The 26,693-nt window shown below is 41.6% G+C and overlaps 1 protein-coding gene across 43 annotated transcripts in view; it reads right to left on the reverse strand.

The window, feature by feature from the left end:
- LOC102563423 (hypothetical protein) overlaps positions 1-22,886 on the reverse strand; it is a 718,626-nt gene extending 695,740 nt beyond the window's left edge. For 7 of the 43 annotated variants that reach the window (XM_019490366.2, XM_019490361.2, XM_019490364.2 and 4 more), the window contains exons 1-2: positions 22,600-22,772; positions 19,195-19,472 (exon numbers count right to left, since the gene is read on the reverse strand). The gene's annotated coding sequence lies outside the window, so the exon portion shown is untranslated. Of the gene's footprint in view, positions 1-19,194; positions 19,473-21,714; positions 21,826-22,239; positions 22,261-22,599 lie in introns of those variants that run through there. The other 36 variants (XR_002091118.2, XM_019490360.2, XM_059724324.1 and 33 more) reach the window with 16 other exon arrangements.
- Positions 22,887-26,693: the final 3,807 nt, after the last annotated feature.

Here is a 26,693-nt window from a genome sequence, read left to right on the forward strand (position 1 = left end):
CAAGAAGTGGAATACAAAGGTCTGCTTCATTAACTGCGAGTTAAAACTGATCATGGACCTCTGCACGACATAAAAACTAGTTCCACAACGCCAGTCTCCACAATCAAATCAGCTTCTAGAGCTGATAAGACACATGGATGATGATGTTATTATGAGAGGGGTGATGATGATTAAGAGGGGGAAAGAACAAAACAAAAAAAAAAGTTGCATACTTCTGTGCTCACCATACAGAACACTACAACTACGTGAATCACTGAGTTGGCGGAATACGTGTGGAACTTGTAGAATAAAGCCAAATCAAGTCAGTAAACGAAGTTTACATAAACACATACATAAACAAATTTCAGGACAAAAATTATAAATCTTCAAAATGGGTCAAGAAATAAAATTTAGCACCGTGGGTGTTCCTAAAAAGAACAAAAAAAGAAATAAAATTATGTTCTCTGGACATAATTCAGTTGTTCCTGAAAGGGCCCCTGAAACTGCTTAATAGTACTCAGCAGGAAACAGAAAAAGAGTCGACAGCTCATAAACCTGCATGAGTAGACCAAATCAGGAGCATCTGTTATTCATTCTAATTTTAAACTATTTTTTAAAAGGTATGGGTTAGAAGACCTAAAATGCTTGGTAATTCAGGACAGGGTGCCCAGATAAAATTATTTCAAGGACTTTGCCAGGGGTATTGTTGAAAAAAATCTATTTTACCCAATCCAGGGCACTTGCCAGGCAAAAAAAAAAAACAACTAAATACTTTACATAAGAGTCTGCTATTCCTCATATCCTTAGAAGTCCACCTCTGACAACAAGACTTAACCAACTTTTACCGTTCAAGTGAATATTCTCCAAAGAATGTATGTGAACTATAATACCATGTTAGTTCATCTTATCTTTTCATTATGCTGCCAGTAGCCTCCCAACATTTATTTGGAGTAAACATGAATAGTATGCACTTGATTTTAATGTAGCTAACTCACCATCACCTATGAAGCCTCCCCTCTCCATTTAAGAAAAGTAACTTTCCTTTGTAGTGAACTTGTCCCATAAAATTATGATCACAGTTACTGATCGCATTTATGACACAGTTACTGATGTGGGTGACAAATCCAAGCCATCTTAAGTGCTTGGAATGGTTCCATCAGCATTGTCACAAAAACATCCTTTGCATTACATGCAAAGACAAGTGCACCAATGCCATCATCCTCTCTGCAGCTAACATAGCCAGCATTGAGACAAAGATCATGAAACATCAACTTTGCTGGGTGGGCCACTGTGTGTGGATGGCTGACACTTGTCTCCCGAAGCAAATCCTCTTCTCTCAACTTAGTCATGGTAAGAGGACCCACAGAGGACAGAGGAAGCACTTTAAGGACACCCTGAAAACATACCTTAAGAAGGGTGGCATCAACCCTACAAATTGGGAAGTGCTGGCTGGTAACAGGTCTCAGTGGTGCTGCACCATATATCAAGCTACAGCCCATTTCGAAGAGAAGTATCTTGCTCAAGAAGCCAAGAAATGGCAGAGGAAGGAAAGTGCACAACATCCTGGCCAACAGTTATGCCCCTCCCCACAAGAGACCACTTGTCATATCTGTGGAAAAACTTACACAGCACAGATTGGACTCTTGACCCACATTAAAACTCACCAGTATCCCCGCACACACCCAACAGACATCCTCATACCAAGGGGTAGCCAATATATAGCAGTAGACAAAGGTCTCATGAACTTGCTTCATATGGAAAAGACCTGAAGGAAGCAATATGCATGCATGACAGACTACTAGAGGTCACCTGACTATTTAACCTGCTAGCTCAAAGATCAAGCATAGAAACAGGTCAGAAACACTGACCAGAGGATGTTTGCATCCTGTTCAAAGGGGAACAATTCACAAATGTAGAAGGACTGTGGAGTCCTCCCTCCCAGGGTACTTTCACCTGACTTCATCTCCCGTTTCCCCTGTCCCCCCTACTTTCCCTCCTTGCCAAACCATTTAATTTTACCTACCTCTTTCCTTCTTATCTCCCTCCACTTCCTCTCTCCTCTAACCTTTTCCCTCCCTTCCATCTCTACTTTATATTTCAGGACTAGTAGGAATGTGGCAACATCATACGTTCATGGAGAAAATAATGGAAGCAGCTGAGCAAAATGAGACTGAGATGGCGATAACATTCTTCAACAACTTCTTTGGAATGGAAATGGGTATTAAAGAAAAACCCAAAAAGCAAACAAACAAACAAACAAAAACACATTATCCTAACAAGGAACGTCAACAAAACTACTGATCCTTTATTAGACAACCCCACCCCCCTTCTACCCTTCCATAAAGCATAGACTCTGAATTGGGGCCTTGTAGACATGGGGATTTACAAATCCCTTTGCCAGGAACCACAGACTTTCAAACTTTCAGTCTACCCATTTGGATAACTTTTAATTTCTCATAACCAAATTAAATTTGTAAACTGTGGTTATGCCGGGGAATCATATGACTGTCAGTCCAAAACTTCTGCTCCCAGAAGCAGAGATGTTATCTTGCTGCTCATAGTCACCACCTTGCGACCATAAAAACTGGAAGGATTTTATAAAACCAATTATCTCCAAAGTACCAATGATATGGTAAACAGCAAAAGCTTGTAGCGGGAGGAGTATAGCAGACTCCTCAAGGGAAAAAGTAAAAATTAGAAAAAACAAAAATACCTTCAACTTTAAAATTAAAAAAATTAGACTACGTCTAAAGAATCCACAACTGCAATAAAATCCTGGTATAAATTTAATACAATCAAACATATTCCATATGCAAAAAGCATAATTTGCTACCTTTTATCTTAAACAAGATTATGGAAAAAATCAGGTGAGAAGAAAGGCTATAGCCCAACAAAAAGGAGTAAAACGCTTTCAATACATAATGTTCAAACACACACATTAAAAAAACCCATTCTAATTCTTTTGTTCCACATTATATGAAGCAAATCCACAATCTCCTCTTGGGTTTCATTGCCCAGCATCTCACAAACCAAGAAGGAACTCCTGGAAGGCCCTCTGTTTGGCCTTGAGTGAAAAAAAAACTAAGTGTGAAAGAAATGAGTCACGGTAAACCTCCAGGCAGTGATGGATTTTCAAATGAGTTTCATAAAAAAAATGTCAGGCCAAGTATCCCCACAGGGGATACAGGCTCTTTGGTATGTTCAATGAGGCCAGAAGGAGCAACGCCTTACCTCCCACAATGCAAGAGGCAATTATATGAATTATATGCATTATACCCAAGCCAGAGAATGATCCCATTGACTACCCAAGTTCCAGGCCCGTTGTGCTGATAAACCATGACAAAATTTTTGCCAAAGCCTTTGCCTGTAAGTTGGAAAAAATTATTATTCAAATTGTTCAAATAAGCCAGGTAGGAGTTATTGAGTCTAGGCGTGGGTCAGACAACCTCAGGCAACTCATCAATTTAACTTCAGTTTCATAGTACTGAAGGGACACAAAAAACCCAACCCTTTAGTAGCATAGCTAGATACTGGAAAACTTTTCAAGTCCAGGTATAAACATTACACGTTAATCAGTATAAGCGATCAGAAACTGGTCTATACCCACAAGAGAACAGAAGTTCAGCACACACAAATTGGTTTAAAAATGGTGGAACCCAGTTTAAGATTCTACCCCGCCATGAAAGGGAGATTGTGTGTTATGTTTGCTACTAATCTAAATTACGCCACTTACAGAAAAACTCTTAACTTAGATCAATTCCACCTCGGGCTTTTTGAATGTCTGTACTTAGCCAATAAGATAATATGTCCTTTGAACGCACAAATGTAGAAGGCTGTCACACTGTCCCTGCTGCACTTCAACCTAGCACTGGCACTGCTGGCATGAGCAAATAAGGGTTGTGTGGATGTAATAGCTATTCAGACTGGTTATACACAACAACGTTGCATGTGTATAATACACTGGTCCCTAGGTCACAATAGTCATCTTCCAAGTTTTATTGAAAAGGCTGGATGCTTGGCCATATATAAAATTAGTTGGAACAAGCCTGAGGTATTAGACTATCTGAATATACGTACTGGGCCTTGTTTAGTCAGTGGGATTTCCAGTGGCAGCCACTGACATTAAAATATTTATGAATTCTAATCCACTGTAATTTAAAACAAATGGGAAACTGTCTCCCTTGGCCTCTGGGGAAAAATAAACAAGCTAAAAAATACATACCCAGATTACTTTGTGTGTTCAAGGGACTCACAGCAAATATCCTAACACTGTTTTCAGAAAGCAAATGATATCCTTAACCAGTTTTATGGGGAATTACCAGTGCATCTATTTCAAGATATTTCAGCCATAAATTGAACTTCTGCGGGACAAAGAGAAGAAAAGGAGAGTAAAATTCCCAAGTTCAAAGAATTTGAAGATGGTTTTGTAATTAAACCATGCAGTGAACACAAGCCATCACAAATAAAACACTAGTACTAAGGAATATCGTAGCCCACAGGTGACCAACCTGTGGCACATGCAGCCTCTGTCTGTAGCATACAGAAAATAGGGGAGGGGACAAGCAGCACTGAGGTAGATAAGAAAGGGAGCAGAAAGCACAGCAGCAGCTTAGTCAGGAAAAAAAGGATTGGAGGGGCATTCTGAGTGGGTTCAGGGCTAATTTGTGGCATTCAGACCAAGAAGGCTGGCTCCCACTCTTACACAGGTTTATTGGCCTTTGCATAATTTAGATGAGTGGTTCTCAACCTTTTTTGTACCAGAACTCATTTGTAAACATCAATGGCCAATCCCGACTCAGTGCCCCTCGCTCCCAACACACTGCACCTAGGCCCCAGCCCCTCAGTGTGTAGGGTAGGAACTCACTTATGCCAGCAGTGCCAGGCTGGAACCTGCCAGCCTTGCAAGGGAAAAGCCAGTTTCCAAATGTCTCTCTCCTTTGAAGGAGAATCCATTTTTAAAGTTTGTTTGAGACTCTTTCGTATATACTTGTGACCCACTTTTGGGTCGTGACCCACAGGCTGAGAAACAATGATTTACTTATCAAAAAATGATCAGAATCCATACAAAGAGAAAATGGCTACAGAGATCTTCATACTGCAGCATGACATTTAGCCATGACAACACTTTTTTTTTTTTTTTTTTTTTTAATAACTGGTAAAATTTGATCTGTAAACAAACGCCACTTCAAGTAGTGAAGCATCAACTGCTAAAAATAAAACATTATGTTCATTTTATCAGACTTAAAGTTTAATTCTATGTAAAGTGAAGATAATCAGTAATCTATTCAACACTTTAAATAAAGATTTAAATAGGTGATAATTCTGGTAATAAATTTTTGCTAAATGGGAAAGACCACAAATGTTTTCATTTGTAAGATTCAGATTAGCACTGAATTTTGTCATAGAAGAACCTCACTGCTTCTGACATTGTTTTTGAAATGATTAAAATCTAGGCATAACATATTAGCCAATAAAGTACATGTTTGCTAAAGTGCATTATAAACATAGCAGATTTGATTTCAAGGTAATCTATATTATACCCTCCTTAAAAGGACACCATATACAGAAGCTTGGGGGGGGGGGGGGAAAAAAATCAGTGTGCATGTTTATTTGAAGAGCTCAAATATATTCTATGCTACTGGAAAACTCTTCAGGTTTCATGTTGATCCATATGATGCCTGCTCATCTGATGAGCTGTGAGTTTTAATGGAGCATTAGTCAAATCAATAGTAGCAACCACCATTGTTCTGGTTTCTTCTATGTCACCAGTAAAGCAGATGCAGATATCAGACCATAGATTTACATGCACATGCAAGCTCTCTTGCACCCATAATCTCTAAGAAGACATGCATTATAATCCTTCATTTTCCTAAACCAGGTTTACTATTAAGTAGGACTACTAAATATGGTCTCAGATATAGTCAGATACTGTTATTTTAATACATTGATTAGTAGAAATTTTCAGTTTTAAGAAGTTATAAATGCATACTGTATCCATAGGATTTTGCACTCGCAATTTTACTTTACTAGCTTCTCAATTAAATGCTTTTAATAGTCAAAGATGATTATGGCACCAAATTATCAGCTAGCTTGTTTTTGCTGTATGCATGACAGACACATCTGTGTCCATTAGTCCCTTCCCCTCCCCCATGCTTCTCTACCCCATTTGAAATGTTAGACCTCTGTGCTATGCAAATGAGAGCAGTTAATTATGCAAAGGAAGGGGAAAGGTTTACAGTGATATAATTGCGTTAAATCCTTTCTTCTTTATATTCAAACACTGAGAACATAACTGAACATCTGTTAGGAGTTTCAGAATCTTAAAACCACTCCTTTGTAAATTTTCAGAATTAAATGAAAACAATGCAGAGTGTTTTGATCTTAAAAATTATGGTATTGTAACCAATTTTTGATAACATTTTAAAAAGGTGTTTTGGAAGCATAACATTCATCCAAAATGAAAAACAAATTCAGAAAGATGTTGCTTATTTGTTCTGTGGTTTTCAATCTTTTTGGGTAACCAATTATAACTGCAAATGAATAATAAGCCAAACAGCAAGCACAGCTATCTCAGGTAACTAAAGTATCCTAGCAGAAAAGTCTTCTATAGCCTTTTCATATATAGAAATCCCTTCCACAACATCAAGCGTCCAGTTAATGGAATAGGGGTGCACATATGCATCTGTACAAGCAAGAATCTTATTAAATGGACAGTCAATGTTGTTAGGCCTTAAAATAGTTATTCCCTGACAGTTGTTGGATACTAAAGTTGTTACTGTCTTATTAGTGGAAATAGTTAATTAAAATAGCAAATTAGTGCAAGACACATAGAAGAGATAGCAGTATATTTATGAAAATACAAGATGTCAAAATAAGTTCAGGTTTATGCCTTAGCTTCACAGTGCCTGTGTTTTAAAAGGGAAACAATTACCAGCTTAACAACTTCCTAGTATAATGCAAGGCAAGGATTATAATGTAAACAGGCAAAGGGCCTATGTTTGTATGCATCCTTTACAGAAGACTCTAAAACCTTCAAAGCATTGCTTCTCCGCTCTCCGATTGGTTTGCGAAGGGAAATCTTTAGCATGGTTCTTGGTTTCTCAGTTTTGGAAACCTGGAGTCAGTCCTCTGGCTGGATTCAGGAGGGAGAACTGGAATATTACAAATTCCCCACCTCCCTCTCCAAGTGGCACAGCAGCAGAACTTGGTTTTTCCCCCATTTGTACTTACCTAGAAAGTTAAACGTCTTCTTTTTTTTGGAGGCAGACTTCCATACATTTCCCCTGCCATGATCAAATTGGCCGCATCCAAACGAGTATGGAGATGTGATACGTGCAGACACATGTAGGCATTCCCCATGCTGCTACCTTTCAGGAGGAGGTGGGGGTTGACTCAGAGATCCCAGGGTCAAAAAAACCACACCAAAAGAAAACAGAGCTGCACGCATGGCGGTGCGCACACCGCTCAAAACCAAAGCCTGGCCAGCTGCAGCCACATTCTGGCTGCCAGCCAGCACAGTTGCTGACCCCAGCCTTCCCTACCTCACCCGGGGTAACCTGCCACATGCCAGAGCATGCATGGCACAGGCATTCCCCAGGGACAAGCAGCAGCAGCACAAGGTACGCCATTGCTACTTGTCCCTGGGAAAACAAACATCTACGCTTGTCCAGATGTGGCCACTGGAACCATCCACAGCTTCATCATTGAGGCAGAACATGGTGGCCTGTTTGCCAAAAGCATTACCTGAACAAACAAGCCACCACTTTCTATATCTGGGAACAGGGGTAGGAAAATTTTGTCTGTGCAAGAACAGTAGTGTTACACTTTAAGAGCAGCCGTTAACCAGGAGAAAAAAAAAAAATCAGCTACACTATTTGTTAGATATAACAAACTGTTTGTTCTTTCCATCATAAAATAAAAGACTTTGTCAGGTACATCATATTTATTAACCAGAAAGCAGAGTATTGGACAGAAGGGAATCCAGCAACCTACTTCTCACAGCAACATTCCCAATGCACTGTTTTCTAAAAGGCAACTAGCATAGAGCATTCAATCAAACTTCACTGGACAATGCACATGATAAATAATTAGCACACACTCTAACCCTAAAAACAGCCCCTCTCTCTAATGCCTGATGGTTCTAATACAGTTCTGAGATGCACAAAAATCTTCACGTCTGTCAAAAGCCAAGTACTTTCCAGGCAGGCAACTATTACATCACATTCACTAAATACACCATGACCTTCAAGCTTCTTATGCCCAAAGTGTTTTCCCTGAATAAACAACATGAACAGGGATAAAGAAGGGGCATATCCACGCACCAAAACATCCTACTTCACATATTACTATGTCAATGGTGATGTGCCAGCAGTAATTCTTAGCCGTAAATTTACACATGAGCTTTTGCAATCTGACAACACCGCAGAGGAAGAAATTAAGGGAAAAAAAAAAATAAATCAGTCAACCAATCTTAATAAGGTGACAGCACAACAGCACACATAAGGAAGTGTTGGGGAAATACATATATGAAAACTGGTCTGGGTAATGATCTGTACAGCTATACCAACATCAAGGAACCCCATAGCCTCCTGGGTTGCCCATTTCTTTAATAGCCAATTACTATTTACAATGCATCTGAGATGTGGTGCATTTGTGAGCACCTGGTCACAAAGTTCTACACATTACACACTGACCACACAGTGTGCCAATGGCCACTAACATATGTTTAACAAACAAACAAACAAAACAACCCAAAATGTATAGATCAAACATTTCAGCAGGGCTTTTTGGTGCTTTTATCTAATAGCCAATTCAATCAGCTATTAGATAAAAGTGCCTAAAAGCCATGCACAAGTGCTTGACCTATATAGGCATTAGGCAGGCTAGGTCAAACTAATGTGATGCCTCCTCTGGGCTTGCATTGCACTCAGTACAGGTGCACACCAAGCTGAAAGTAAAGCGCTATTTTGTTTCTTTTTTTTTTCTACATCTGTAAGCATCCTACATGTCCAAGTACCATACTGTTTTCTTAAGGGTTCAACCGATATATGTTTCATGGCTTTCTTCACACAATTGTCCAATGTATCCAATGTACTTTGCATAGTCAATTTGTATTGGTTTGCTACCTGAATTGCCACAATGTGCCTGGTAGATACTTAATCACATACAGGAGAACCTAATCATTCCCTTCAGCAAGAGGACTCTTCCCCCTTGGCCTTTGTCATGCTTTCTTACCCAAATGACCTTTGCCACCAAACCCAGGCAGGAACCATTCCAACCATACAATTGAAGAACTATGCAGCAATCTTATATTTCATCTTTCTGCATAAGTACAGAAATGAATGCACTTATGCAGCAAAATGCTAGCATTTGCAACTACCCTGACACTATCAAAACACTTAACATTCAAACAACATAATCATAAAATCACTTAGCACTAAAAATTACTATGCATTATTTAATGAGTCTAGTATTCCCATTAACTATAAACACAGGGTGTCTCAAAAAAGTGTATCCATACTGTAGTCATCAGGAATAAGAAGACATAGAAAACAAGAAGCAAAACATACTGCAGCCACAATACACACTTACAGTCAGTGGTCAAAACATCCATCAATAACATCCTGGCACTCATTATAGAAGCAAAGTACAAAATGATAAAAGAAACCTTCTTCTTTTTGTTTTTTGTTTTTTTTACGTGCCAGGTATATACACACCCATACACGTGTACACACTAACAAGTTTTGTAAAGGGGGGGGGGGGGTATAGGACCAACAACTAGCACCGCATGGATGGCTGTATTCCCACTCCCACCCTCACCAGGGTGGGCAGACCACACCACAGGAGCAGCAGCAGACAGGGACTTCATTTTTTCCTTTAAGTCCCTGAATCAGTTAAGACCCCACTATGGCATCCCTGCTGTTCTCAATGGCATGTCCCTTCCCCTCTTCTCCCACCTGATGCTATTGCTCCCACTTGATCTTGGGGCAGAGGGGAGCTCCACAGCCACTCTTGCCTAGCTCCAGTCAAGCTGCATGGAGAGCCCAGATCAGATGGGGACAGTGGCCACAGTGATGTTAGGCAGGTTCCCCCTCCCACCCTACTCCTGGGCTGGCAGAGAACACTCCCAGCTGGGACCCCTGGTCAGCTGACCAGTGCTCCCAGCCTTCAGAGCACAGTAAGTTCCCTTGGCTGGAAGCTCTGATCAACCAACAGAAGCCACGGGAAGTGCAGTGTGCCTCCCCGCAGGTAGAAACCCTGTCAGTGTTCGAGGCTTCCAGCAGCTGGGAGCCTTGTCAGTAAATCAGAGCTCCCAGCCATAGAGGTGCAACATGCACACTGGCAGCAGAGAGCTCCATCACCTGACAGGGCTCCCAGCTCAAAAGCTAAGACTGCCAGCACAGGGGAAGGCTAGGATCATGGTCCCAGCTCCTCCTGTACCAGCCATATGACTTTAGGGGATCTGATGCCCAACCCAGAATCACACCTCCTGCCATGCACATGTGGTACAGCAGGAGGCTTGATTATTGCAGTTGCACATCAGATCCCATCACACAGTTTAACAAGGATAAGTGTCATGTGTTTCACCTGGGGAGAAAGAATCATCAACACTCCTATAGCCTGGGAGGTACCATTCTAAGTAGCACAACTGCGGAAAGGGATCTCGGAGTCGTAGTTGACTCCAAAATGAACACGAGTTACCAATGTGATGAAGTAATAAGAAAAGCTAGCCACACTCTTTCTTGCATAAGTAGGTGCATCACAAACAGGTCTAGGGAGGTGATATTTCCCCTCTATGCGGCACTGGAGACCTCAGCTGGAGTACTGCATCCAGTTTTGGGCACCGCACTTCAGGAGGGATGTGGAGGGCCTGGAGAGGGTTCAGAGGTGGGCCACTTGTCTGGTTAAAGGCCTACAGAAAAAACCAGATGTGGACCAATTGGGAGACCTGAACCTCTTCAGCCTCCGCAAGAGGAGGCTGAGAGGTGATCTCGTGGCCACCTACAAACTCATCGGGGGAACCAGCAAGAAATAGGGGATACAGTGTTTACCAGGGTGCCCATCAGGGTAACTAGAAATAATGGCCACAAACTGGAAGAGAGCAAATTCAGATTGGACATCAGAAAAACATTCTTTAGTGAGCGTTGCCAAAATATGGAATATGCTTCCAAGGGAAGTGGTGCTGTCCCCTTCCTTGGAGGTATTTAAAAGGAGACTGGATAGACACCTGGCTGGGGTCATCTGACCCCAGCACTCATTCCTGCCCAGAGCAGGAGGTCGGACTCGATGATCTAATAGGTCCCTTTCGATCTGAACATCTATGAAACTATGAAACCTTTTTTTCAACATCTGTCAGGAGCCTACTAAATATGAAACTCAATTATTTTTATGGTACTTGTCCTGGCTCTGCTTTGCTGCATAGGAACTTGTAACATCCCTGGCCATTGAGATAAATAAAATGTTTGAAGATGATTATAGTGTTGTTTCTTCAGTATGTTCCTGATCACTACTAATATAATTAATATCCCTTCCTGTGAGGTGTTTTGTCGACAGGATTTTGTGATCATTTCAGACACTAATAGGGGTCTAAAACAGAAACACTAAATCGGAGATTGCTGATGGAAAACAGAAGAGATTTATGAAGCTCTGACAGTTCGTGAGATGCTACATAAAATACAGAGGAAGTAGTTCTTTGCTTCATGAAGGTTATAGTCTAAGGCCAACATTTTCAAAGGTAAGCTTCTAACTGTTTTTTCAGAAGAGTTGATCACCCACATCACCTCTGAAGCCAATAGCAATTCTCTTAAGTGGCGTGTTTAATATTGCTAAATTTAGCTACTCAGGTCCAAATACAGCAACATAAAAAAAGTAATATGGGTGACCAAAAAAAGTTGATCAAAACATCACAACTATTGGTTTTAATTTACAAGACTGTAAAAGCATTTTTGTGGCAAATGGCTTAATGTTAGTTTTAAAGGAAGTATTTGAATAGCAAATTAAGGAAGAATTTTAATTAATCCTGAATATGTAGGTGTTTATATTGTGACTAAATCCAAACCCATTATAAACAGGAAGTAAACACAGATTGTTGCAAGAAAGGGGGTTTTTTTGTTTCTTTGTTTGCTTTAAGTTTTCTTAAACACACACATTGTTGGGAATTCACACATCTGTTGCCCTATTCAGGATCAAGCTATACGTCGCTGTGTTACCTTTTACACATGCAAGCGCCTGACACTGCATGCAGTTGTATAGGTGGCGAAACGTGCATCAGCACGAAGAAAATGGTGGTGGTGTGCTTTCAAACTAAAACGCCTTGGAAGTGCTTTAGTTCAAAAGCACACCACTGCCATTTTCTGTGCGCTAATGCACATTTTGCCGTTTATACAACTGTGCGCAATGCAACACAGTGTGCACCAACTCACATGAGGAGCAGACTCGAATAATCAAGTCTGCTGTAAAGGGGCAGATCTCTGTCACACCGCAGCACAAAAAGGTACATATATAAATGCCCACTATGAGCTGGCAGGAAGCTGGACCATCATAGCAATCAAAGACCTCTTGATCCTATGAGGGAGAGAATCACAAATTCTCTCCAGCTAGCCCTTATGGCAAGTAGAATGGCAGGTTCTGCAGGGAGCCACATTCCAAGGCAAGATCACCATTACACTTATCTTTGGAAAAGTTGGAAGGACAAAATAGAAAATTTAAAGACAAACAGATTATCCCCTAGTGAAATCACCTTCTTTTCCTTCTGTTCATTCAACCATAACAAATATTTTGAGAAGCACAGAAGTCTTAAAAATGTGTACTAGTCTGCTAAAGTGTTACTGGCTTGAATTTGTTGTTTTTGTGGGGGCAGGGGAGAGTTGCTTTTGAGAGTTGCTTTTTATTCCTAGGCACTTCCATGCCAATACCCCCACTGGCCATTATATTCCATTCTACTAGACAGGTGAAAGCCCTCTCCATGCCAACACTTAGATTTAATGCTTTAAGAAAGGATATCACTCCAGTCTCTAGCTTGAAAGGTAGAAACATTGATTAAATACTTGAGATACAGATAAAAAGATAATGTTTGAATCCAAGTAAAAGATATGTACCAAGATGGTCAGAAAGATATGAATATTCAATATCTTGCAACGTGCTTGAACCAGAAATTATATACAATTGAAAATACCAGTTTTCTAAAAATAAGATATCTAGTATTCTTTCTCCAACATTGGCATTTCTCAAGAAATGTGACCTAAAGATACTCCAGTCAAGACATGAACTTTAGTTTTTTGAAGTTAGCTTTAAACTTAATATGTGCAGATAGACTTTAAAACCACATGATAATTTCAAATTTTATAATTCTGTGCTGCTCTTCATAATCTTGCCATTCAAAATAACTTAATCTGAATTGAGGATGCATTATTGTTATATTGGTAGCTAGTTTACATACCTACAGAGTTTGTTTTTCTTCAAATATTTCATCCTCTTAAAAAAACAATACTCATAACATAGGTGTTGATAGTTTGAAGGAGGATGCTTGCTTGGTTTACATAATTTGCATTTCATTATTAAGTTTCAGAACTTCCTGAATTCTATTCTTCAGCTCAAACAACAAGATTCTTTTCCAAAAACACTCGTTTTCATTTTAAAAACTTTTTCTATACATTCAGATAATCAGCTACAACAGGCCCACAATAATTCCCTTGTATCAGAATCATGCAGGGTTGAATGGCAATATTCAAAGAAGACATGTCAGTTAATCCCAGATAAATCAAGTCTTGATCTGGGACATAATCCTTAAATATGCACTGAAGAGCAGCTTTGAACTGATAAATCTATAGAATGCAGAAATTGGAATTTAAGGCTGAAAATGAAATCATGCCTATGAATCATAAAGCTGTAGCACACCTATATGCTAAAAGCAAGCCTGTAACTTTTTAACTAAATTTAATTCCATTGACTGTTTTGCAAACAATGTATTTCAGGGATTATTAAAAAAGTGAGGTGCAGATAACATCAAGAACAAGTATGGAAAGCAGCATCAAGACCATTTTCTCATATAGCTCCTTATTTCTGACCCTCAATCAATCAGGTTGAATCCAGAGACTCTGAGCAGAGCTACTGCCTGTCTTAGGGTGCCAGACTGTGTGAAAAAGGAAATGTTAGTCACCAGACCAAAGAAGTGTCTCTAATTTTTTTTTCTTTTTGCAAATTTAGTTTTCATCAAGGAGGATATGCATTATTTGCAATCCCTTTTATCACTAAAAACTGTTACAGATTTATGCACTCTCTCTTCTCTTACACTTCTACAGCTTCTTTAGGCTTGAAAGCTAACTGAAGCATTGGTAACATCAGTTGACTTGTATATTCAGAACCCATCATCAATTCTATTCTTGGCAAAATGTATGTAGTAAGCAATGCTGCCTGCCCAGAAGTCAGTTGTCAAGTTCTGAAAAGCACTTAGCAAATGGCCACACATATCCTTGCCTACAGCATGTTTAAGTTTAGTACATTTCACTACGTACTTGCTTACAGTAGAAAAATCGATTATAAACTCCAAAACTAGTACACATTGGTATTAAAATTATTGATTTTTCTGAAAGACAAAATGTCAGCATTTATCAAAATGACCTCTTGCATTATAGAGTGTAGTACTATGAAATTAAATAGAAGAGGTTAATTTTATCCCTCTTGTAACTCTGCTGAAGATAGTGCAGTTATTTCAAATAAGAATTTCATTTAGAATGTGTAGGGCTAAAAAAAAAGAACTTTATTTTTTTTCATATGTCAGACAGGCAATAATTTTCTCATTCATGACATAGGAATGATAAACATCTTGGGTCTATCAGAGTCTAAGGACTCTTGTTTTCTCATTAGAAATGCTCTGTAGCACAGGTGGACTGACACACAATTCATAAGAAAGAGTTGAACCCTTTTCTGAGGACTGCTTGCCCTTCTCCGTTGCATCAAATATCAGTCCCTGGGTCTTCATATCAAAGGTCCCTCAAAGCCTCTCCCCACCTTGGTAAAGAGAGGTTGATTCCTGCCTCTCATCCACCCATTGTGTCAGCCACTAAACCACACACCTTTGTGCTTGCTCCCACACTACCCCTCATTCTTAGGAGAAGCTCCCCTTAAACATCTTTGAAATATCTTTGGATGGTTGAGACACTTGGCCATGTCCAATTGCTTAGACATAATAAGGCACCAATTCATAATTTCCATTTTTTGGAAATAACATTTACTTTTAAAACAATAATATTACCATAGCGCTACTATTCAGAATTTACACAGTGCTTTTCATCTATTAAATGCTCTATAAATATCACCAAACATTAAACAGGCTATTAAATGGATAGGAAAGGGAATATCAAGATTTCTGCATTACATGAAACAGGACACACTTCACAGCAGGTCAATTTACTTCTTTTTTGGAAATTTTTAATCAAATATGGTTTGGAGAGTTCCATAGGTCACTTGGAACAAGAACATCAAGAGTTAGCACAAGTGACAGGAGCCTTCTTTGTACTGTACTACATGCATGACAATCTATTCCACAATATGGACAGATACACATTCTGAATCTGCACTTGTGGTGCCATTATTGCTACATAGGGGGAGGTTTTTCCCTTCCTCTCCAGCACATCTGATTCTCCATTAAAATGCACAGGGTTCTTAATCTCCCCTAGAAGTCCAAACATGTCTATGCATTTTAAATCAACAAAAGGCCAAGGTATCAAGCATAACTGCATGCTACTTAAGGCCTCATAGAAGATTTGCAGCAAATTTCATATTAGAAACATATAGATGCCAAAGATCAGAAGAGAGCCTGCTAATGAGTTGGAAATGCTACATAGCTATGTACCAATAAATACAATCAAGGAGAATACCAAAGATGATGAAAACTATGGTATTCCAATAACCAAGCACCTCTAACCTGACCCACCACTTAGCATTGTGCAGCAATGCAGGCTGGTGCGCAAGTTCTATTTACGTGCTAAAATATTTGGAGAGAGCTCTAAACATACTGATCATCTTTTTTAGGCAGCTATAAGTGAACTCTTCTCTTCCAAGACTAAGCAACATTTAGAGGGGCATATGCTACTCTCACTTAAATGAGGACAATCTTCGACTTCACAAGAGTCAAAGATGTAAATATTGGGATGTGTTCTACCTCATTCCAAAATTCTCATCTCTCAAGTTAAGTGTTAGTGGTAAACAAGTGGAGTCATATAGAATGCAGACAAAGAACATGAACAGCATATTTTTGCCTATAATTATTAACTAAACATCTATCAATTTGAATCAGCATCGAACAATGCAACTGACAATACAATACGTGGCAGCAAAGCTACATATAAAATAGGCACAAATGGAAACAATAAGCCACATTGCTCCCTCCATATATATATCTATATATGAATAAAATTTCTTCCCACTTTCCCACTAAGCAAAATGGGACAACAATCCCTGGGGCACTCTCCCTGTGATTTCCTCCCCTGGACTACTTGAAAGCCCTCCTTGGGTCGAAAATCATCATGACAAGGCTTACAGCCCAAATTTGGCAGAGTCCAACTATATCATGGAAACTCCCTGCACTTCATGCACAATGTTCTCAGGCAGCTGCCAGCAATGAAAACTCAGATAATACTGGCTCTGCACTAGTGCGAATGAGAAGCCCCCCGAGCCAGCATAAGTCACAGGATCTCCACACCAGTGGCCCTAATCTCTGAAAAATCACTGGATTTTGTGCAAATCTGAGGTTCTTCAAGTTTCGTAGTTCTTGTGGCAGGCAAGGTTCTTTGGGTAGATGTGATATCTTTTATTACACCAACTGAGTAGCTTTGCAAGCTTTCAGGCAACAACCACAGAGTCTCCCTGTGCCTAAAGAAGGTTCTTTGTGCCTGAAAGCTTGCAAAGAGCTCTGTTCTGACTTCTCAGTTGGTTGAATATCACATCTACCCAAAGAACCTTGCGTGCCTATGTCCTTAGACCAACACAGCTACAGTCAAAAACCCTGCATAATTCTTGTGGAACACTGTTCTCTACAGAACAATTTTGGTGCCATGGGTGATATGTTGCGAGTTCAACAACAACGCTCTAGACACTCCGGTGTTGAACTAACAGTCATTTATTATTATAAGTCTCTGGAATCATATCCAGGGTGGATCTTAACAGTTGCCCTCAGTAGATGTATGCATAACTTACACTTGCTCTGCAGACTCTGACCTGACCCAGTCCAGTCCTGTGGAGGGAGAACCACCAAGAATGCCCCTGGCTCCTCGTGGCAGGAGTCCCCAGTGCTGTAAAACTGCCACAAAGCCACTGAACCCTGCGGTGCTGAGCATGAGGGCTTTGGCCTTACAGGGACAGTACAAGGAAAACAATAAGACACAACAATGGGAGACCAATGAAGAAAGCAGGACCTCACGAAACTTTAATTTCCACAGGGCCCCATCTTGGCTTTCTCCACAGGAGAGAGCAAGCTCCAGCCCTCTCTCTGCCACCAGTATCCAATAATATCCAAATCCCAACCCTGCTATTTGAAAAAAAAAAACAGCAACAGCAGCAGAAGAAACAAACCCACTTTCTTCTGTCACTTCTTCTTCAGGCTCAAACTCATCATAATTGTAGCCATCCATGCCGGCCTGAGACATTGAGGACTCGTAGGGAGTGCATGCAGGTGCACATGCACCGCCTGAGATTGGCCATGCACCCCCTGGAAACCCCAGACGCAAAACCAGAAGTGCACTTCTGGTTTCACCACTGGTGATTTCAGGCTCAGCGATCAGCTGCTGGGGTAACCCCCCTGCCCTGGTTGGTGATCTGGTGCCCCCCCAGACTCGGGAGGCACCAGTCGCCCATGACCTGAGAAATCGTTCTACAACTATTTTAAATTCTTCTCTCTCCAGAGTCCATTTCCAATTATGTCATTCCCATAGTTATTTTCACTTTGAGAAAAGATAAAGAAGATGAAACAATAGCTTTTCTTACAACAAAAAAGCTTCTTGCTGAAAAATATGTCCATGCAGTGTCACTGAAGGTGTGCATGCCACAATCCAAAGATGTGACTGCAGGTCATGCAGAGGTACCCAAGCTAGCTAACTCAACTTAGCCCTGTACTGAGATCTACGTTGCAGTGGTTAGTCTAGCTGTCCAAGTATATATCCATAGTCCCAAATGGATTTCCACACCCTGTCCTAAATCACCAGGAACTGTGTTTTTACCTTTTGCTTGCTGCTAGCTTCACCATGCCTACACAAATTGCAGTCACATCCCTAAATAGATATACACAGAACAATAAGTACAGGTTGAAGGGATCAGAGACAAAAAACTTTACAGCTCTATAAATGAAATATATATCTGCATTTCACTTAATGAAGTTACTTGAAAATATTCTCCATCATATTTTTCTTCTCTCCACAGGGTTTCTCTTTACAACTGCATAGGATAGTATGCAATTATTTATTGGATTTCTATTTCTTTTATTTTTTTTTGCTCTAAACTGGGGCAACTAGCTCATCACTTTTCCTAAGATTCTGTATGTTTTTGTCTGTCCTACATCTTTTATAGGCCTGAACCAATCAGTGGATGTAAACCATACATCAAAAGCAACTGTTTTCATGTGTTATAAATATGAAAATATCAATAAGGAGTTCAATTTAAAATATTTTTACACTAAATTATGTTCTTTACAAGCTTCATTATTCAGTTAGGGATACCATATTTCCTCTCCTAGGTTTCAGCACCAAAGATTGGATTTATATGAGTTAACTTCATCCTAACTTTTCTTCATACATACCTGAAGCACCTGCACACTATGCTGAAATCAAAATAGTAATACGTCTTTAAACATTTTTTTTAAAAACCTATTACAGAAGATGCTCTGTTTAAATAATTTTTAAGCTCATCTCTTCAAAATTAGTCATTTGATGTTTAGAAGTATTCAAACTACTACTGTGGAAGTCAATGACTTCTGAGTGCTGGATACCTCTTGGGGGGGAAAACAGAAATAATGTATATTACCTACAGAACTTTGTCTAAACTTAAGAAACATATGTTCCAAACTAGAAATGTTCCTCACAGGTTACACCACATAATACCACAGGTAGGAATGAAAAGAAAGGGATATCCATTAAAATAACAAACACTAGTTTGTCTAAAACAAAAATTAATGTACTTAATATTTTGATGGATAAGGTGGGGGGTTTTTTAGAGTAATCTTACCTTATTTCAACTGGTAGAACCTGTGTCAAAAAGTGATCTACTCCAAAACATTTTCATCAGCATCTTATGCACATTTTCTGATTTAAAAGCCACATCCACTACTTCTAACAGTTCATTAACTGGTGTGTAAATCCAAATGATGATGCTTGATGTCTTTATTCATTCCCAGTTTCTCCTATCCCAGGTCCCAGTGAAATATCCACAGTTGAATTAAGCAGTAATGCAGTACAGCTCTAAGGTGCTTTGGCAGCCATCATGCTTCTCCAACACACTTTGACCTATTCAAAATGAGACAAATGAGTGTTAGTTCCAATACATCAGCAATACTTCACTACAGTAACTGCTGCTCTATTCATGGATCAAAATACAAATAACAAAGTGACACTCTTAGGAATATTTCAGCTACACTTTACATTCAGAAGGTGAACAAATCTGTAATAAAAGTAATAAAGTCTGGTAAAATCACCATGCAGAAGTATTACCAGAGAATTCAGAGAGTTACTGTTGTTTTGTGCTTTTAGTATTGTGCGAAAATGGTTTATGTATTTTTCTACATGTTGTATAACCTTACATCTTGGCAAACTCTAAGGCAACAGAACAAGCAGCTGGAGGATCTGTGAAGTCTAAAAAACATTTCAAAATCCCAGGAATAGAATGGTATGGGAAGAAATAAAGCCTGAAGGTACCTGAAGAAAGTAGGACATTTAAGAGTGCACCTACTTAAGAGTGCATGTATGACTGCAAAGAAAGTATGGGAGAAAGCACTTGGCCAGCACAAAGCTAGGGAAAGGAGAGGCTCTATTTCCTTGCCTATAATAGCTTTCTCTTATTGTTATATATCTTCTCTTGTTGTTACAAGGAACACTAATGTAGCCAAGGCCTTGGTTGCATTTATTGTTGAGACCTGAATCTTCCTAAAACAAATGACAGAGCAATTAAAGACAACTGCTTGTAAATGCTTGTATACCCACTGCCACCACTGATGTGGTTCCTTCATTAATAACAATAGCAGGAAAATATAGGGGAGAGGGCCATGCTGGTGCAGATAAGGGTTGCATGTGTTGAAGAGAAATGGAATGAAATGCTCTGTTGGTTCTGCCATGGGTGGAATGAGCATGTGAGAAGAAAATAAGCTTGTATAAAACAAAGTAAAGGGTGATGCACACATGTGGAGAAGGGGAAAAAGGGGACTATTGTTAAGGAGGAGAATGTGTGCAACAAGCCATGTGTGAAAGGATAATTTTGGAGCGGCCATGAGAAAAAAGTGCTTACAGCTGGACAGATTCTACAGGGCCCTAAGCTTGTCTGTGTGTGCATATTTGGGGGGAAGATGACAAAAATCTCATGATATGTTTTGTGGAGAAAGCAAGAAAGTACATGAGCCGGAGAAATTTTGGCCAAGAGGAGGAAAAGGGAGGTTGAAGAATGTGTGGCAATAGATGCAGACTGGAAAAGTACAGAGACTTATGTAATACAGGAGAAAAGGAGTGTGGCAGAGAGGGAAGGAAGAGAAAGGAGTAAAGGAGGAAGAGAACATGACAGGAAAGGGGGAGAAAGGTGAAATGGGATAAAGGGAGGGAAGAAGCAGTTCTTATTCAATTTTTCTGTTAAAAAAAAAAAAGCAACAGATGAGAGTAAAATAAGAGCAGAAAAGCACAAGATAAAGAAACTTTTCAAAAGTTGCCATACTGAATAGAAAATGTAAATGTCAAAAATATTACAATAGAAAAGGAATGAAACAAAAGATGAAATAAAGTAGGCTGCTGGGAGTCAAGACTAATTCACCTAAATTAGTGGCTAGTGCTGACCATCTAAACTCCACTCCAGCCCCCAATTCTCTCTGCCCCCAAAAGCTTCAATCAAATGGTCTCTCTGAGGGTCCCCAAATTAGTTACACATCCTTCTACACACTGTGCATGCCCTTCCTTATCTTCATTAGGGAGGTCCAATAATTACCTGGCACTCCCCCAGATCCTAGCCCATCCTTCCACAGAATCGCTACAAACCTCTCACCATCCCCATAGCTCTCTTGTTCTGATAACTTCTCAGAAGTTTTCTTACTCAGCTCTTTCTTCTCCCCTCCCCTCCCTGCCCAGAAAAATATACACCCAACCTCTTCAAGATCCTGAACAAAGCAAATCCCAAGCAAAGGGGCGCAAGGGGAGATGCAGATCAGTGCCCACCACTCTGTTACACAAGCAGATCCAGAGGGGCTGAGCTGCAGTTCCAACAAAGAATACCTGCCTGTGCTCCTAAAAGTATGAAGAAAGAGCGGGGAGTCTGCCAGTACCCAGCCTTCTCCCCACTCAGCCCCTTCCAGTCTCACCCAAGCCTGCCCTAGAGGGAGAGAAGAAAGAGAACAGAGGAGCCTAGACGTTACCTACTCCCTCTTTTAAAAAAAACTCTTGAGAAGGAAATGCAGGGACCCTGTGGCCAGACTGAGGGGCTGCTGGCTCTCAGTGGGGAAAGTTTGGGGGGGGTTCCCTCCCGGGGAAAGCTGCAAAGCTGAGCTGAGCTCACCCAAAGGAAGAGAGATGGGAGTTCATCCGAGTTTCTCCTTTTGTTCAAGTTCCCTGAGCAGACAAAGAGGCAGGCAATGGCAGCAGGTCCCCCCCACCCCCTTCCTGGTAAACCCAGGGCCGACACTGCCTTTTCCCCTCCCGCCAATTCAGGCGGCATCTTGCAGTGCCCCCCATCCTCCCTGAGCCTGGGCCCAGCTCCCTGCAGGACACCGCCCCGTTGAAGGGGAGGGACGAGCCACCTCCCAGGCCCTCCTCTCTGGGAGATGCCCCTCTTTGTTCACAGCCCCTTGACAGCCGGGCGGGGGGGGGGGGCAACCAGTCGGTCCCCTCGGGATCTGGCTTCAGGCAGCTTGATCTCTTCCGATCTGATGGGACAAGGGAAGGCAACACACACACCAAAAAAAAAAAAGCCAGAAAAAACACAACCCCCCCAAAGCCAAAGAAATGCAAGAAAAGCCAAGCCCCCCCACCAAAAGCAACCAGAGAAGCAGAGTCCCTAAGCCTCTGTCTGGTCTCTTCTCACTTTTTGGAGGCGTCCGATCCTCAGCGGCCACAAAAGCCCAGGCGTGGCCACAACGGCAACAACAACAAAAAGCCCTCGGCATCTCTCTACCTGTTGCACAAAGCGCAGCCACGGGCCCAGCATCCCTGGGAAGCGAGCCGCCGGCAGCGAGGGGGCTGCCCGCGCCCTCCACCTGCCCCAGCCGGGATCGCCCCCCGCAACACCCACCCCGTGCGGACAAAGCGGGGACAGGAGCCCCCCCCCCGCACCAACCATCGCACCCAGCAACTTTCTGGAGTAAAAATCCACGGGGGAAAAAAGTTTGGGAAGGGGGGGAAGTTTCTCAACAAAAGAGAAATCAAGCGGGGGTGGGGGCCTCACCTTGGAGAGGGATGCACCTTCCTCCTGCCAGCGCCCGGCTGGGTTTGCTGAGGGGGGCTCTGCAGGGAGAGTCTAATTGCTGCTGGTCGCGCCAGCTCTCGGAGCGCGCCTCTGGCTCAGCCGGTCTCTCTCGCAAAGGTCCTCACCCCCCTCCTCCTCCTCCTCCTCTCCCGCCCCACGCAGAACAAAGGAGCGGAGACGCGCTCCCCTCGCTTTTGTCTCGCAACTTTCCCCGCTCAACAACTTTCCAGCCGCCTTGCCTCGCCTGCAGGGAGCGCGGTGCGGCCCCGGAGCCGCAATCAGAGCCCGGCTCCCCGCCAAATAAACACCCCCCCCCCAACCGCCCTGCCTCCCCCCAGCTGGAAGTTTGGAGGGAAGAGCTCCGATGCCGCGTGTGTGTAATACATAATGGGGGGACGGGACTGGAGTCATTAGTCCGGCGGGAGAAGCCGCCGCCCGGGCTCCATCCAGGTCCCTTTGTGTGCACGTGCGAGATGCAGGCTGCGGAGCCTCTCCCCGGCAGGTTTTCCTGTCCCCCCCCCCCCCAGTTTTTGTCCAGTTCCAAGCTGGGAGGGGAGGGCGACCCGGGGAAGTGGTTTTGGCAGGGAACACGCAGCTCCTTTCCCTCCGGCAAGACCACTCTGAACCATAAGGGCAAAGTGGCAGAAATCTGGGTCCAGCTGCCCCCCCACACCCCCTCCGTGTCTTGGCAGAGCAACTCGGACCCCCCCTATTCCTTTCCCCGCACAGCCTCCACTTCTCCCCATTTAGCCTCCCTCAGCTCTTCCCGGCCTCCCCGTTCACTCATCCCAGCTGCCCTCACCCCATCCCCACAGAAGCCTCTTTTCCCTCTGAACCTTCCACTCGCTCTCCCCTGGGGTGGCCATCGTAGAGAACAGTCCAGTTGTCCTCTACTGATACAAAACCGAACCCCTTTATGTCTGCTATTTTTCTCCTGAAGAGAAAACTAGAGGACATACAGGGGTTGGGTTTCGTATCAACAGAGGACAGAGTAGCAGAAAACCAGAATGTCCTCTATGATGGCTACCCTACTCTCACCTGAGCCTGCCTGACTCAGGGCTTCCACCTTCCCCTCTTCCTAAATTCACCACCCTGCCTTTCCCACCTGCCTGCCCCCTGCTTTGAACTCCTTGTCTTCCTAGCTGATCATCTTCAGCGTCCTGTTGCTGGGGAAGGTGGAGACCTGTTGCTACCTTTACAAACTCGTGTGTGGACTCCCACATGCCGTCTCTCTGTTTTATGCATTACACCTTTTTGCTGCTGTTCTTCTTGCTACTCGTCACATTCTCCCTTAAAGGTAGGATCCTCTTCAGTAACACAAACATTTGTCTTACCGTGTTTTTGATCAGTCACTTTTTACCCCTCACAATTTCATTCATTCTGCATCTCCCCTACCAGTATTATGTCTTGGTCACTTTTTTCCAGTTTCCTTAACTTACTTGATTGTGAGATGTTAGGATTGTTTCTTTTTTTCCCACTAGCAAAGTCTCTGCTAGGCTCCTGCCTTCAGCTCCACAGCCCCCTCTTCAAAGAGGGCAGCAGCAGTCAACATAGGGCATGTTGGAATCACCTGGCTCAGGTTAAGTGGCTTACTTTGAGCTGCCTAAACCTGACTTGAGCTCTGCTGTGTGCCTGAGCAGCAGCAGACAGGGCATGAAGGGAAGGGGATGACAGGTCCACGAAGGGAGGGGTGACAGGTCAGGGAAGGGTTAAAGTGCCCCAGCGCTGTGCTGTGGCATGCTATGTTTAGGGTGATTTAAGCCCTGTGAACACCTATGCGACTGAATGTATCTATCACCTTAGCATATCCCTACCTTATTCTCACCCTTCATGCACACACTCCCACACTAGTGTCCTCCAGACATCTATGGCTTCTAACATTCCTTAACCTACTACAATGAATGTTGAGAGAGCGGGCAGATCCAATAGGCATCTTTTAAGGGCCCCACCTACCAGTATATTTTTTAACATTCAAGGAAAGAGACAAAGGCCAAATTGTCATAAATAGCCACTGATTTCAGGTGTTTCTCTTTCAGTATCCCATCCAAAATGCTCCAGTACTTCTTTTCAGAACTGGGTAGCACCTGCAGCTCCACTTAAAAATGCACACACAAAGAAAACTGTAGTCACTTCCCCCACTTATCAAGTTTCAGCACATAGCCGGGATTAACAACTTCAGCTGTTTTACCTCCCTCTCTACATACACATACTACACTACTACAGATTGGGGAGTAATGGCATCTGAATCTATAGGCAGAAATAGAACTGGAAGCTTACTTATTTAGTAAATTTATGTTTTGCCACACAAGACAACATTTTAAATTAATTCACTATGAGATAGGGATGACCTGTCCAGGCTCAAAACCATATATCATAAATTCAGAAGCTTCACCTTTCAATAATCGGTGTTTCCAGCTCAGAAACTACTCTTTCATGTTGTGGCTAGGCTGCCTCAACATGTACCTGTACCTCAACATGTACCTGTACCTGGCTACATCTACCTCTTCTCTCTTGCTTTGAAGGTAGACAGTAAATCTTTCTGAGGCAGAGACAGTCTTGTTCCATGTTTGTACAGCACCTAGCACAACAATCCTGAGCTATGACTAGGGCTCCCAAATGCTATAACACATACAACAAACTCTAACTGAAAAGCCTGGACTCCCAGCTCAAATCCTGCTTCCTTTGCATTCTGCACAGGAGTTGTAACAACCCCACCAAGAATCTCCCAGTGGCAGGAAAATGTATTGCAGCACCCAAGAAGCCTTCAGTAGCTAACAGATTACCATCTTCACCCTGCAGATAACTTCTTTGTCTTTCAGCTCTTTAAAGAAGAACTGCCCCAGTTTTGAGGACTTCACTTTGGGAGCCATCTTCTGCAAGCCAGTAATAAATCATCATCACCATCAACATTGACAAATGATAATTTTCTAGCACAAAATATATTGCAGCCAACCCAAAAGGCACCCAAAATCATGATCGGATTCAATTAAATATAGGTAAATAGATTGTTTTGGTGCTTCAAAAAAGCTAATTTCACAAAGCTGAGAAAAAGCATTAGTCAAATTAATCAAGGGGGAGGGGGGAAATATAGACTACAGTTTTAATACAAGCTACACATTCTTTAAGAAGAGAATATCAGACAGCCAAAAAGCCTCATTTACACAATGAAAAAAGATGGCAACGTTTGCTAAAATACCACCTTGGTTCAGTGGTAAAATAACCCACAGTTTTAGAAATAAAATACCAAATCAATGAGAAGGAGGAAATAGATAACAACTAACATGAGTTAGAATTATGAAGTGCAGAAATTTGAAAATTGATTAGGGAAGCTAATACCAATAAGAGAAAGGAGGATTTTTTTTGAAATATATATGTAAGGAATAAATCATAGCCTAGCAATGGATGCAGACCCATTACTAGAGGGGGATGATAACATGTTGACTTATGATACCAAACATTAAATAAAATTGTTGTATGTGGAAAAAACCTATGGTGATGAGGGTATCATATGAAGATCATGGAATACTTTGTAGTCCAGTAATTTGACTGGTTTGAGGAAGTTAAAAATTAGGAAGAAATTGCTCAAACAGTGCCATTAATGAGCTTTTCTAATGCTATAGACCTGTCTTCTTTAGTCTTCTAAATAATAGAGACAGATTGCTTAACTCATCTCTGTTTTAGTTTTACTATCCTTCATCACCTACTGTACAGAGAGATAGGTTAAGTATTTCAGTCTTAGGGCAGCTCTCATTTATGTAATACTTCCTACGACCCTTAAGGAAGCACAGAAATGGAGACCATCTGCAGTATAATATGCTGTATGTATAGATTCATAGATTTTAAGACCAGAAAGGGCCATTGGATTATTTAGTTTGATCCTCTGTATAAATGGCTACAGAATGTCACCCAGTTACTCATATAATGACACTCTTAACTTGTGTTTGTCTAAAGATTCACTTCCAGAAAGGCATCTAGCCTTGATGAAAATATCAAGAGATGTAGAATCAATTGCTTCCCTTGGTGGTTTGTGCTAATAGTTCACCACTATGATTGTTGACAAAATGTGTTTATTT

This window comes from Alligator mississippiensis, chromosome 3 (assembly GCF_030867095.1).
Source record: "Alligator mississippiensis isolate rAllMis1 chromosome 3, rAllMis1, whole genome shotgun sequence".
Classification (NCBI taxonomy): domain Eukaryota; kingdom Metazoa; phylum Chordata; order Crocodylia; family Alligatoridae; genus Alligator; species Alligator mississippiensis.